Source organism: Grammomys surdaster, unplaced genomic scaffold (assembly GCF_004785775.1).
Source record: "Grammomys surdaster isolate TR1022 unplaced genomic scaffold, NIH_TR_1.0 676, whole genome shotgun sequence".
Classification (NCBI taxonomy): domain Eukaryota; kingdom Metazoa; phylum Chordata; class Mammalia; order Rodentia; family Muridae; genus Grammomys; species Grammomys surdaster.
The window spans coordinates 53,023-66,622 of record NW_021605095.1 but is presented as its reverse complement, the minus strand read 5'-3'; the positions used below and the strand labels follow the sequence as shown (position 1 = coordinate 66,622).

The window sequence follows — 13,600 nt, the reverse complement described above, 5'->3', positions numbered from 1 at the left end:
AGAGATGGCATCATAATGGAATCCCTAAAGAGATTTGAGGAGCTGAAGGAGCTGAAGCTGCATGAGGAATCCCAGGACTTAGAGGAAGTGATGGAGAAGAGGACCAGAGAAGCCCTGGGCCACCAGGAGAAGCTGAAAGCTGAGCATTACCACAGAGCCAAGGTTCTCAACCTAAAAGAGAGGCAGAGAAGCAGCAGCAGCCTCTGAAGCAGGCAAAACAGGAGCAGCTTAGGAAGGAGGAAGGCCAGATCTGTCTGCTGAGTCCTGGAAGATCAGAGATTGGAATCAGGGTCCTTTGGGCTGAGGATAGTGTCTAGCCCAGGCACGAACAGGGTACAAGGTGGGCACCAGCTTGTCCTAGCAGAGATTGTTGTCCTTAACTTGTTGGATGCAAGCTCCCAGGCAGATGTGGCTGGGAGCACAGAGAATCCTTCTATGGGTTGTGGCTCCATAGGGGAAGACCTTCTTCATGGCTCCCCACAGTGGATCCTGGTGAAAAGAGAGATCCCATGGTTCTAAACAAGTTTATTGTCAGGGTGGAATGTGGATGTGTAAAACCTTACCCCACTACTCAGGGTGGGCCTAAGATTATAAATACCTTTTACAGGGAGGGATGTCTTGGAACAGAAGCTTATTGGTTAAACTCTGGGGCCCTTAGTAACCTCATTAGCATGGAGAACTCTGTTTAGGGCCTTCTTGACTGTGGTCATGTCTCTTTTCCTCTTGTCTTGGGCTGAGGTGTTACAGAAGATGCCTCATGGACATGAAGAAGGACTTGGGACTTTGCCCCTTTGTGACTGATGGCCACAAATCTCTCTGGTAGTCTGAGGTGTCTTGACAAGGGACTGGTGCTTTGAGCAGGTGAAGCTCCTCCTGTCCCTTCAGGGTCTCTGGGGCTTCTAGCCTCTAGCTTGCTCTTCCCAGACTTCCTCTCATGGTCCACTGCCCTTCAGTGCAAGTATTGAGAAACCCATTGTAAATTATCAGAATAAAAGCCCAATCTGACATATACTGCATAAGATTGCCTGGTCTAGCCTCAGTCAGAGGAAATGCACCTAACCCTCAAGAGACTTGAAACCCCAGGGAGTAGGGAGGGGGACATGCTATTAGAGACAGGGGGAGGAGGAATGATATGAGGAACTGTTGGAGGGATGGCCTGGAAGGGGATAACAACTGGAGTGTAAAAAAAATAAGATTAGTCGGGTAGTGGTGGCACAAGCCTGTAATCCCAGCACTTGGGAGGCAGAGGCAGGCAGATTTCTGAGTTTGAGGCCAGCCTCGTCTACAGAGTGAGTTCCAGGACAGCCAGGACTACACAGAGAAACTTTGTCTCGAGAAACCAAAAAAATAAAAAAATAAAGATAATAATAAATATATTAATTAAATTAAAAAGAAACTTAACAAACAAAAGTACAGATGAACAGAAACAAACCAAATATGGGTGATAGACCCTAGCACCTCTTTTTATTCCAGGAGAGAGGGGCATTGTATATTCTAATTTAAAGTAGTTTCTCTTAAAGAATGTTAGTGCTTCTCCAATCTTGCAGCACTTCATAAAACACTGCCACCCACAGAAATTAAACTACTTCATTGTGACTGGCACTTACTAATCAATCCAGGGGTAAAAAAACTTTCTGTAGGAACTTTCTGAATAAATTTTCTGAATAACATCACCCCAGACAGTGAGTAGGATAATGTTGACACACTGGAACTATGCTAGCAGACACATCTGCCCTTGTGCTCTTCTACCATGCACAGAGGAAACTAAGGTCTTGCTTATTGCAGCTTGTTTCAAATAAAAACATAAACAGTTCAGTGATCATCTCAGAAATCTTTCTCTTCATCAGCTGTTTGAGCCCTGTGCAAAACCTTTGCTCTTGAGCTTAAACATGGATCTGGGGAGGGGTATGGGTGGCACCACTGTCAGAGAAGGTAATTTTCTTTAAGAAACATTATTAGCAGAATTTACCTATTTTCAGATTAGAGACTCATACACAGTGACTCAAGTGACTGTCATCTTCCCTGTACTCATCAACTGACACATCTTAAGTCAGTGGGAATGAGAAGGTTTCAGCCCCTTTGCCTGCACTACTGTTTCCACTGTTCTGTGTTACATACACGCTGATAAGCCATCAAAGGGGTTTCCATGTGTGTATGTAACTCAGAAGAGCATGTACTTAGCATATGTGTGCATTCTGCATTCAGTTCCTAGCACCAAAACTAAAGAGGAGTCCTCAGAGACTTCCCTTTCCAGACCTTATAGGACACCAACTACTCTTAAAAGGGACATGGAACACACATCAGAAAGAAATACTCACTTTTATTCCTTCAATAATATGATGTTCTTCCTCAGAAGAAAACTGAACCCAACCTATGCCTCTGTGAGAGCCAGTCTCTGTCCTAAACATGAAAATTTCAATCATGAGCATCACATTACCAAGGACCCACTCACATCAAACTACCAACTTTGTCATTTGCCAATATCAGTTCTCAACAATACATGTCAGTAGCCCTTACGACAGACCCTCCTGGTTATCCAAGGCTAAATCTCATTGTTACTATACTGGAAATTGAGGAAGTACAATCAGAGCTTTCTGCAAGTACATTTGATACAGTTCAAAGTCCAAGAAGCAAACCACTAATGGTGTTAGTCAAAGAAAACGCCAGTGACATTTTTTCATGTGTTTCATTTTTTCCTGTTTCTTTTTTCTTAAGATTTATTCATTTATTATATATGAATACACTGTAGCTGTCTTCAGACACACCAGAAGAGGGCATCAAATCTCATTACAGATGGTTGTGAGCCACCATGTGGTTGCTGGGATTTGAACTCAGGACATCTGGAAGTGCAGTCAGTGCTCTTAACCACTGAGCCATCTCTCAAGCCCCTTTTTTCCTGTTTCTAATGAAGTAATTGTTAGAAAAGTTTCTGAGGGTAATGAACCTCACACCACTACCACAGCAGCTCATGGTTTGTTCATGTTTATGTGTCTGTGCAAATCTATGCCATGTGTATAGAGGTTGCCATGGAGACCAGCAGAGGGCATTACTGGGGTGGAACTGGAGTTAGAGGTAGTTGTGAGCCATCCCATGTGGGTGCTGGAATCCAACTCAGATCCTCTGGATGAGCAGCAAGTGCTCTTCACTACTCCCTCTTCAACAAGTGCATTCCCCAGCACCCTCCCTCAAGAACAGGAGGAACAGGAAAACCTTCACCAACAGAGCTCCAAGCTTCAGGGTAAACTCTTTGCTACCTCCCTTCTGGGAGAGGCAGAGTGTTTATCACTTGGCCAAGAATGAGGCACAGAAGAGATTCTAGTGTGCTTGGAGGCACTCTGTCTCCTCCCTCCAACACTCTAGTAGAAGACACTGATGTTTATGTAGTGAAGATGTACATTTGACCCTCATACAAAATCATACTGCTGCAAAACACAAACAGTTGTTATTACTCTGATACTTGAAAGGTAATCTTCTTAATATAGGATGTAGGAAAAGCTGGTGGTCCAGACAATGATCCAGTCCCATATGTCAGGTGCTCACCTGGAATCATTTTCACAAGCCAAGACCTTAAAAGTTTGTGTTAAAACTGAGCTGATAGTTGGGTATTATGGCACACATCTGTAACTCTAGCATTTGGGAAGCAGGCAAGATCTGCATTGATTTAAGATCATCCCTGCTAAGCAAGTGGAGTCCAGCCCAGGCTAGGTGACATCGTATCTGTGATAGAAGATTCCTTTAACCATCTCCTCATCAGGCCTTTGCAGTTCTGGGTCTGCTGAGATAGAAATTGCTGATGAGAAGAAAACTAAAGAAATTACAGAAAGGACAAGAGACGCCTTGGAGAAGATCATAACAAAGAAGATTGCTGGGGCCAAGCCTGTTCATGCAGCAGAGAACCAGCCTCCTTCCAGTATGTCCACTACATGCCATATGAGCAAGCAAAAACATATAATTCGAGAGCTAAACAGGGGGTTATTTGGATCCTTAAAAAACAAAAACATGCAATGGAGCCTCCAAAATTCAGGAATCATAAGAAAATTCCTCGTGGGGCCCCCTTTCTCCTCCTGTACGTGTAATGTGCTCTCCTCCTCAGAAGATTAGTATAGAAGAACAGAAGGAGTGGAAGATCCTGCCATGTATATCCAAGTGGAAAAACTCAAAGGGTTACACAATTCTACTGGATAAACAGGAGGCTGCTGATGGAAGAGGATGACAGATTGTCCTTATAAATGAAAATTTTGCCAAACTGGATGAAGTGCTAGTCACTGCTGAACTGAATGTTAATCTTTTAGAATATATTTGCTATAAATGTCCTTGTCATTGGAATGTCCCTGTCCAGCAATTGTGTCATATTTCATTTTCTTTTCCTGATCCAAATGAATGGGCAGACCATTGTCCATTTTGTTTCTGTTGTCCCATATCCAGAGAAAACTGGGCCTCATGGATTTTAGAAGAAGCACCTCCATCTCCAAAATCCTCCAGCAACCATGTAATCCAGACTTTCCTGTATCCATATGAGGGAGGCTCCCTTCGAGACTAATTCAGAGAGGTCTGCAGTGATCTCTGAGATCTTGCCCTTTATTCAGCTTCAAGTTGGTCCTGAGATAGCTGAGTAGGCACAGGTAAAAAGCTACAGGAAATCAAAGTCAGAAATTATCACAATTCAGCTACAATATTCCTTTGTTTACCACATAGACTTTTTAAGGGTTTCTAGAAGCATTCAATATTTATTATATTCTAATGTGTGGAAAATAAAAAATTACTCAGAGACAAACAGTAAAGACCACTTGACTACTCCAGGAGCAAATGCTTGTCCAGACTTAAAAACTAACACATATTTTTGAACACAGCTCACAAGCTGCAGGTTTCTGTGTTTTTCTATACGTTATATAGAAGCCAAATTCCAATGCATGGCTCCCTAAAAATCAAGCCTAATTTGTGTTTGCCAAGGTCTAATTAGGTAGCCAAGACTACTCTTAAACTTGTACCCTCTAACCTCAGCCACTTGAGTAATGAGGTTATAGAGAAGTTTAACACTATGTTACTGTGCTTTCCTTTTTTCTTCTTCTTCTTCTCCTTCTTCTTCTTCTTCTTCTTCTTCTTCTTCTTCTTCTTCTTCTTCTTTTTTTCTGGAGACCAGGACTCACTGTGTAGATCCATCTGCTTCCCAGTTCTGGGATTACCGCTCTCCAGACCATGTATATTCCATCTATCTTTCTAATTTATGATTAACTATTCATTTACCAGACTCAGCAACCTGAGGATAGGAACTGCATCCTGTGTTTCTGTTCTCCCTAAATCTTTCACCCTGTCTGGTAACAGGAGTTGCTCCAACATTTCCATGTGATTCACTCTGCATTCATGGTTTTTTATCACAGCAGACTTCTTGCCTTTATTTTAACAAGTCATCTCAAAACCTTTACCAAGGGCTAGAGAGAAAAGGATCAGAAGTTAAGAGCACTGTTTGCTCTTCCAGAGGTCCTGAGTTCAATTCCCAGCAACCACAAGGTGGCTCACAAGCATCTGTAATGAGATCCGGTCCCCCCTTCTGCTGTACAGACATACATGCCAGCAGAATATTGTATACATAAGGTTTTTTAAAAAAAAAACCTTGCAAAAAATATTAAATATTTACTATGTGTTTAAACTTGCTTAATAAGTGTCTCACTATGTAGGCTAGGCTAACCTCAAGCTCAGACATCTGCTTCTCTCTGCCTACCAAGAGCAAGGATTAAAGGCACGCAGCACTACACCCAGCCTGACTCACATTTTTATTTAGTGTATGGAGGTGTGTGTGTGTGTGTGTGTGTGTGTGTGTGTGTTATGGCACTGTTGAAAGTGTCAAGACGACTGGGGAAGTCAGTTCTCTCTTCCTATCACTTGGGTCTCACAGATGGAACTCAGGTCTTTGAGATTGGCATCAAGTGGTTCTATCCACTAAGACATGCCTTGCTGGCCCTGACCTCTCTTCAGTAGTAGCCACTGGGACCTAACACCTTCCTCCCCACTTTGGGTTAGATGCATTTGCTAGGACAGTTCATGAACCTAAAAAGCAAAGCAAAGTGAAACAAAAACAGACACATACATATCAAACTAATACTTTCATTGTTTGTTCCCAGTTTTAAAAACAAGTAGGCTCATTTAATTTTTATGTGTATGAGTGCTTTGCCTCGATGTATATTTATGTATCACATACACGCATGGTGCCTTCAGACACTGGAAGAGGGTATCAGATTCCTAAATTGTAGTCACAGATGGTTGTGATCTGCCATTTGGGTGCTGGCAAGCAAAAAAAGGTCCTCTGTAAGAACAGCCAATGCTCTGAACCACTGAGCTATTTCTCCAGCCCATATTTGCTAGTTTTTATGAATGATATTTGAAACATACAAGTGAAACCTTTGGAGTCCCCAAGCCTGGTCATTTTGATATATCACTTTTCACCATTGTTATGATAAGCACAGGATACACACTACACCTTTGGCGTTTTTCTTCTGTGCATCCATTTCAAATTCAACCTTTGCACTCATAGTCCTACTAATCTAAATCATAGTGCCTAAAGAAGTCTTGAATGCTTGCTACCTGTAAACCATAGTCACCCTTAGTTTTCTATACCAAGGCTACTACCACACTAGTAAGCATCATCTTTTGGTTCTAATTTCATTTCTGTTGGTGTAACATACTCAGACCAACAACAACAACAACAAAGGTTTAAAGGAGGAGGGACTCATTTGGCTTACAATTTACCACGCATTGTCAAGGCAGCTAGAAAACCCACAATCAAAAGAGGAAGCTACTTTCTTGCAGGAAAGGACAGAGGCAAGGCACCTGAAACTACCTCACCTAGCTTTCTTATTTCTCACTCTCTTCAGAACCACCTGCCTAGTGAATGGTGCTGTCCATAGTGGTTTGGATCTTCCTGCATCTCTTAGCAAAAAAAGTAATCCCCCACAGATATGTCCATAAGCCAGTCTGATCTATGCAGTTCTTTTGCCTGATGTTGGTATCAGGACTGGCTCTGAACCCAGTCACAATACATCTAGTAGACCTCCACATCATTGCCAAGGCAACATCCAAACTTTCCCAAAATCCACTTGGCTCACCTCTCACCTTTACCTGCAAGAGGCTAAGTCACTATCCATATAAATAGCCAGAGCCCCCTGATCTCTTAACTTCTCCCTCTTCTTGCCATCATCTTTGCCCTGTCTCCTGAATAAACCTCACATGGGACCATTTGGCCTGATATGTTCTGTCCTGACCCACGCACATCGAACAATGCCTGATAGCTTTTTACCAGGTGTTAAGCAGACAGTTAAAGCTAACAGGACAGTGTTGGTTTCTTTGTTCTTCCTGCCCTTAAACTACCTATACAGACTCGGTTGGCCTTGGAACTCAGAGATCCTCCTGCCTGCACTATTTTCATCTGTGAATCTACTTGTCTATCTTTTGGTAACAAAAAAAAAAAAAAATTCATTCTATATATATAACCTCTAGGGCAAAGCAGGACAATGAACCTTAATTCCCATGACCAAACTATTCTTAGGATTCATACTGTTACAAGCCAGGAAGAATATAAGAGGGTTTGACAGGTGCAAGCAAGGGTCCTAAAACCTTCTTTAAAATCAGACATTTTTGGCTGAGTTTGTGTGGAAAGTTTTTCCACTTGGATCACTTATGAGTCATATAACTTTTTGGAAATCTCCACTTTGCATTCTTTTCCTAAAGGCTTCGAGTACTTTACTTATGGTAATGAGGGCAAGCAGAAACAGCAGAAGTTGGAGGTGGTTCTATGTACAAAAGTAATTCTAAGGTCCAAAGTTAAATTGCAGAGCAGCTGTGCATTTAGTAAAACAGCAACTCCACTGTTTGCCAATTTAAACATTTTTGGCTAGGTTTTGGATGTTCCCAACACTTGTTTTTTTTAAAAAAAAAAAAATCTTTGTTTCAGAAGAGAGAGTACCAGGAGGAAAAGAAAAGCCCAAAGCATACAAGCCCCTGGAAAGCTTTGCACAAGACTGGCATGCTTTGCACAACAGACATCACTAAGTCTCTATCTCTTTGTGTCCCCCTCAGCCTGGGTCTGCAGGGCACTCTCAGTGAGGCCAAGGCTACACCAAGAAACCTTGTCTCAAAAAATAAAAACCACCTGTCTCAGGGTTTCCATAACTGTGAAGAGACACCTTGACTATCTTAGTCAGGGTTTGTATTCCTGCAACAAACATCATGACCAAAAGCAAGTAGGGGAGGAAAAAGTTTATTCAGCTTATACATACACATTGCTGTCCATCACCAAAGGAAGTCAGGAGAGGAACTCACACAGGTTAGAAACTTGGTAGAAGGAACTGATGAAGAGAACATGGAGGACTGTGCCTTACTGGATTGCTTCACTGAGCTTGCTCAGGTGGCTTTCTTATGAAACCCAGGACTACCAGCCCAGGGATGGCACCACCCACAATTGGCTGGGCCCTATTTTCTTGATAACTAATGGAGAAAATGCCTTACAGCTCTATCTCATGGAGGCATTTCCTCAAGGGAAGCTCCTTTCTCTGTGATCACACCAGCTGTGTCAAGTGAACAGACAAACCAGCCAGTACAATGACCAAGGCAACTTTTAAAAAGAAAAATATTTAATTTTAGTTGTCTTACACTTTCAGGGTTTCAGTTCAAATATATGTTTAAGTATTATATATACATTTTTTCTCAAGGCTCTGCCTCTATAAAAACACACATCCTCTAACAAGGCCACACCTCTAGATAGTACCACCGACAGCACCAAGCATGAAACAAACAAAAGGACAGTTACTGAGTTAGACTGTGTTTCCATGATAATGGGAGACAAGAGAGGCTGCAGAGGACAATGTTAAAATAATGAATGTGGGAAATCAGAAAGGCATAGACCAAAACCTGGGATGTAGGATTGAAAGAAAGGGATGGATATGTGTTCTTACAGTCAAGTCTCACTTTCCACAGAGGCAATCATTTGGGGTGCTTGTACCATGATGATCTCTCAATGTCCTATGGTTATACATAGAACAGTAATTTTACTACAATATAATTGTGAAAGTAGATCGGTAAAACTGATTGGGTGACAGACACAGCAATGAAGGCTCTTACTGCCATGTTTGACTACCCAAGTACAGTCTCAGATAGATGGAGTAAACAGACTCTCTCAGGTGGTTCTCTGACTTTCACACAAGTGTTGTGACAGTTACAAACACACACACACACACACACACACACACACACTACATGTAAAGGGTGGATATAATATAAGCAAGCCCCACTAGCATAGATTCAGTGACCTTTAATCAGCTCACTAGCATTGGTTCTTGGAACAAGCAGACTTGACCAACAGAGGACACCCAGAACAACAAACACCACATGTGCAGTGCTAGAGGATGTTGCAGGTGTTGCGTCTTAGGGGTCTCAATGACCCACAGGCAGGTACAGTCTGAATTTTCTGCCTGCAGAAGCAGTTGACAGTAACCTTGCCATAGCCTAAGCCTTGGAAGTGTTGACTGGACTCAAGAGTCAACGCATACGTTGAAGTCTAGTAGATCAGTAGTGGTGATAATGTGGTAGAACAACAAGGCATTTTTCAGCTCCAGCATGCAGCAGAAGGTTGACAGCTTTGGCCACGTGTCTCTGGTTTTATACTCAAGAGGAGAAGGAGACAACTGGGACAACTGATGATTACCTAGAGCTAAGAAATTATCAGTGATTAAGAAAAGACCAGCATCAGTGAGGTGAAATTGTAGTGCCCGGGAAATGTTAGTGGTTCCCTAAACACAGACAGGAGCAAATCTAGTGCAACTCACAGTATGCTATTGGAGCTAGCTCTACCTCCCAACCCTCCCAACACACTGCTGTCACATGTGGCCTTCCCAGCCTTGAGCAGGCCCTTCTCAGCCTTGAGTAGACCTTGGACATTTGCCATGACAGGTCTTATCCACCTGGACAGAGACATCTGCCTTGGCTGCAGTTGCAGGTTCCAATGGAGACTTAGCTGTTTTGGCTACCTATGCTGGGCTGGCTCTACAACATACTCTAGCTGAAGCAGGGATGGGGTTTGTGATTTTTCCCTTTATAAACTCAGAGCTGAACATTAAACTTGAAACCTTGATCAGAACTTTGTCTTGAACTTCTCTCCCTCTCCTGCCTTTTTTCATTTCCAGCCCCACTTTCAGGTAAACCCAGTTCTCCCCTGGCTGCTGGACAACTAGAAGTGGTGACCGAAAGAGGTGCCTGAAAACAGGGGACCTGCTGAGAAACGCTATCTTGGGTGGAGCCCACACAAAACAGAAAAAGTTACAGTATCTTGCTCGGTAAGCAGTGAACAGCATTAATGTTAGTGCTAGTAGTTATAAAGTTTATCTTTTGGAGGCTGTCGTTGTAGTGCAGTGAAAAATGAAAAAGGATACTAGCTAGGCCCAGGAGGTGTTGGTCTGACAGTGACTTCACCTAGAAGTGACAGCACAATGGGGCAGGTGAATTCAAAACAGTCCTTTGTCCTCAGCCTAAAAGACATGCTTTAGGTGAGAGGAGCAGAGTTTAAAAAATGGAAGTTAGAAAACTTCTTAGCTCAAGTAGATTTATATTGTGCTTCATTCACAGAAGTAGAAATGGTAAATATACAAGTGAAAGAATAAATTAGACAAAGTGAGGAGGAATTGGGGATGTTTAAAAAGCAGGGCACTGGGGAGTAACTATCTCCCAGTAGCTGCCACTGTACCTCCTCTCCCTTCTCTGGCAGAATTCCCAGAAGAAGGAGATAAAGAGTTAGACCTTGAATATGAAAGAGAGAAAGGGTTTCAGAAAAGTAGTTGTCCCCTGTCTGGGACGCTTTAGCAAAAGAGAAGGCAAATGGATATAAGCTATTTTGAAGCTTTCCTAGAGACAGGAGAAAATCAGAGACGTCCTGCTTCCTCTCTGGCTCCTTTTGGAGATATCCTTAGTTCTGGTTCTGAGTCTCTTAGGATATCTGGTCCCTTTTGTGACATTTAGTTCTCTTCCGTCTCTGTTTATTGTCTGTCTTTGGCACAACTATCTGTTCATGTTTGTCAAAACTGATTGTTTTATGTTAAGTCTGTGTTTTGTGTTTTTTTTTAAATGACTGTTGTTCTGTTTTCCATGTTGTGAAAGCTTCTCCAGATTTAAAAATAGACTCGAGTATGACGTGAGCTCTCAAGAAACTCCAGAGACCTCTTGCTACAATGACAAGAGTTAGGTTTAATGAAAGAAGCTTCAGTCTGAAGCATATTTCACATAGGAGACAGCAGATTCGGCCCTGAGATCTAACAGTTTAGGATATTTAAAGGTAAAGGTCGGGGTGGGGGGGGAGAGGAAAGGAGTTGTGGCACAGTCATATACAATTTGCTGTTTCAAACATCTGTAATGTGTGTAAACGGATCTCACGAGAATTGTCCCTGGTTTCTGTGGCCTTGAGACTCTGTGAATTTTATCTGAGCCAGCTCACCACCTGGCAGGACTTAATTAGCAAGTCTTTGGGCCCTTTGGAGGGAGTTTTTAAAACATCACAGGAACAGATGAGTATTTTAATAATGTTCTCTTTCTTAAGAAATTTACCCTTGGTCACTTTCCCCATCTTCTACAGCTGGTGGATCTTTAGACCTTTGTTTCCCTGTATCTTTTGTGAAGGTCTTGGGTTAGCAAGTTAGCTGACTTATTTTTAACTATTTGTATTAGTAAATTGAGCCTTACTGTTATATTATTTATCTAACTTAAAAAATACCCTTTCATTTCCCCCTTCTTCTACTGAATAATTCTAATCTTAGAATTCTAGGTTTAAGATTAGTGTTATCTTATTCTAAATCGAAGGACTCATATTCTGCCTTGTCAGGATCTCTAATTGATCAATATTGTTGTCTAAGCACCATTAATTGAATTGCACCAGTTTGATTGTTAATAAGGGCAAGTAATCTATTTACCACACATGGGCCAATAATTAAAATCAAGCAAATCACCAGCACTGGTCCAGTTAAATTAGAAAGTAACGTGGTTATCCAGGGAGACTGGGTAAACTAGGAGTCAAACCCACCTTGTTGATCTCTGCCTTTCTGTCTTTTTTCTAATCTCTCTCTGAGTCTCTGCATACAGTCTCTGACCACTCCAGTGTAGTCTGCATAGAAGCAACACTCTTCCTCGAGGGTAGCACATAGCCCACCATCTCTCAAAAACAGTAAGTCTAATCCTCTCCTATTTTGGAGCACTACTTCTGACAAAGATGTTAAAGATTTTTCTAAGTTGGAAATGGATTTTTCTAATATCTTTAGATCTTCATTGATAGCAGTGCTGAGGGTGTTTAGGCCTTGTTTTCCAGTGGCTAAGGCTGCAGCTCCTGTCCCAATTCCAGCAGTAATGCCAGCTCCCAGAAAGATAGCCAGAGTAAGGGACACAGGCTCTCTCTTGTACCTCCTAGGCTTAATATCTAATTCATTTTCAAAATTATCAGCACTATGGTAGTAAATCCTGGGTACTAACTGTATTAGTACACAGAAATCTGTAGTAGGTTCAAATACACTTGTAGATACACAAGGAGTGAGTCCAGTGTTGTACGCCCACCATCTGTTGGGCTCAGGTACCAAATAATAAGTGGCAGCCATTTTAGGGCTAATAACTGTCTGATTACACAAATGTTTGTGTGTGGCAGGTGGGATGTCTAGACAGAGTCCTGATTTTGTCCCCGATACCTTTGTCAGAGTTAATTTCTTCTCAGTTCCCCATGTACAAGAATGGTGGGAGGTTGTTTTAGTAAAAGTACCAGTCATAGCAATCCCCTCATAATATGGGGTTGTCATTGTTAAACACAGCCAGCAGGACTCTGTAGAGTCCGGATTTGTATCATTTAAAGCATGGAAAGCCCCAATAACTAAATTAAACAGTCTCTGTTCAGTGGAAGGTTCTGGGGTGGGGTAAAGGGGTCTTGAAAAGCAATGAGGAGCTGGGTGGTGGTGGCGCACGCCTTTAATCCCAGTACTTGGGAGGCAGAGGCAGGCAGATTTCTGAGTTCGAGGCCAGCCTGGTCTACAGAGTAAGTTCCAGGACAGCCAGGGCTACACAGAGAAACCCTGTCTCGGAAAAAACAAAAAAACAAAACAAAACAAAACAAAAACCAAAACAACAACAACAAAAACAAAAAAAAAAAAAAAAAAAAAAAGCAATAAGGGTGATGGACCAGCAGCTACTGGCACAGGTAAAATAGGTATTGGAGCCAGGGGCTTGGTAGATGAGCCCTGTTTCAGAGGGACTTTGTCAGGTCTTATAGACACTGCTGTGGGGAGGCTCTCAAGGACCAATCTAATTCTGAAAATCAACCCAGGGTCTTTTCCTGTAGCATCTATACGTAATCTCTAGTTGTTTCTTCTAAGCCAACTCTGATGGTCCTGTTTACCCTTATCTGTGAATTTTATAACTATGGGGTTGCAATATCTTTCTTTGCAAGGTCCAGGAGGTGGGCCGTGAGGACAGGCACAGCCGTTTTTACGATATTTGTATTGATCTCTCTCTCCCTGGTGTGATTTGTCATATGTACTGTTTCTCTTTACCGTGATTAGGTCCCAGGTGGAAGAAGGGTTCCAGTGGG

General features: G+C 42.2%; 1 pseudogene; it reads left to right on the top strand.

The window, feature by feature from the left end:
- The first annotated feature begins 1,889 nt into the window (after window positions 1-1,889).
- On the top strand, window positions 1,890-13,181 carry LOC114633454 (annotated as a pseudogene).
- Window positions 13,182-13,600: the final 419 nt, after the last annotated feature.